General features: G+C 36.8%; 1 protein-coding gene across 2 annotated transcripts in view; it reads right to left on the bottom strand.

Moving 5' to 3' along the window:
• Positions 1 to 1,472, bottom strand: part of brinp1 (bone morphogenetic protein/retinoic acid inducible neural-specific 1) — a gene marked incomplete in the record, with an annotated part of 117,023 nt that overhangs the window by 27,904 nt on the left and 87,647 nt on the right.

Below are 1,472 nucleotides of genomic sequence, written 5' to 3'. Positions count from 1 at the left end.
TTTTATTACCAGCATTATGTAATAATTGTTCATTGCCACTGACACCTCACTACAAATTTAAGCTGAGAATACTTTAAAGTTCCATTGCATTATAACTTAAACCTTAATTTTGTTACAAAAAATTTAAATAAATAAATAAATAAATAAAAATTCCATTATTAAAAACAGAGTCCAGAAGGCAGCCTAAGAGACTGAGTTCATGAGCCTAACAGCCTGAGGGAAGAAGCTGTTATTCAGCCTTGTTGTGTGTGCTTTGAGGCTGCACAACCTTTTGCCTGAGGGAAAGAGGGGGTGAACAATTCATCAGCTGGATGGGTGGGGCCCATCATATCATTCTTTGTTCTGGATTTGCATCTGCTGATTTAAATGTTCCCAATGAAGGGAGGCTGCTATTGGTCTTTTTTTTTTTAGCTTAACTAATCTTTACCCTGTAGGGGAAAAAACAAAGTTTACTTTGTGTCAAACATTTTTGCAGTAATTTATGCTTTAAAACCTAATTTGATGTGACTTTGGGTAAACATGTAACTTAAGACTATGGAGACTTTAAACATCATGTTGCCAAAAAATCACAATAATATATGAAGCACGGTTTAGGAGTTTGCAATTTGCGAAACATAAATTTCTACTTAAGTTGAGTCTCTTCTCTGTTTGTTGAAATAAGTTTTGAAATGAAAATTAAGTCAACAAAATGTAATGAACATTAACAACATTGTATCTACGCATAAAAATAACTTTATTGGGAGGTAAATTTAAATAAATCACAAATAAAAAAAATCGTTCAATTAGTTAACATTCCTAAAGTGTCACAAATCGTTGTTAACGTATCAAAAGTGCAATTCTAACAGAGACTTTATGATGCTGAAGGTTATAACTCTAAAAGGTGCTTATCCATTCCTGCTAAAAAAAAACTAAATAAAATATAAAAGTGTTCCATCCTTTTAAATCCCCTCCACCTACAACCCTGTTTCTCCAGACAGATCAAATCGGTGCTCATATTTTAATATCTGCTCTTATTGTGTTCCTCATTCATTGTTAAAAGAGYAGGAGACTTCCTTTGTGCGCCTCAAAGAACTCATTACCAAATTTCAGAGGATAAAAAAAAAACTGACAGGCACAATCTAACTTACTAACTCACTGATGTATTTTCTACGCTCAGACAAAAGCCCCACTTTCCACACATATGTTCCAGCTCCATCAGATTTGATAAGCAGGCCTTCAGTCCACTCTGCTTCGCAGTGGCGTGTGCGCCAGTGCGTGCGCTCCACCGAGGCGCCGTCCGCTCAACACCACGAGCATTGCTCTCCCCATAAACTGACTCAGCAACATCCCCTGTCAGGCCTGCTTAATTTTGTCATGCTTGACTTCCTGCTACCTGAAGTCTCATCTGCCAAATCCGCTTAATCCACTTGTCACTCACAACAACAAAAAGCTTGGAAGGTGCTCCTTAAATGAAGACAGGGTTGTGGAGATTT

The sequence above is a fragment of the Austrofundulus limnaeus genome, unplaced genomic scaffold, assembly GCF_001266775.1.
Source record: "Austrofundulus limnaeus strain Quisiro unplaced genomic scaffold, Austrofundulus_limnaeus-1.0 Scaffold57, whole genome shotgun sequence".
In the NCBI taxonomy this organism is placed as follows: domain Eukaryota; kingdom Metazoa; phylum Chordata; class Actinopteri; order Cyprinodontiformes; family Rivulidae; genus Austrofundulus; species Austrofundulus limnaeus.
Note: the sequence above shows the minus strand (reverse complement) of the source record. Positions and strands in the feature narration are given on the sequence as shown.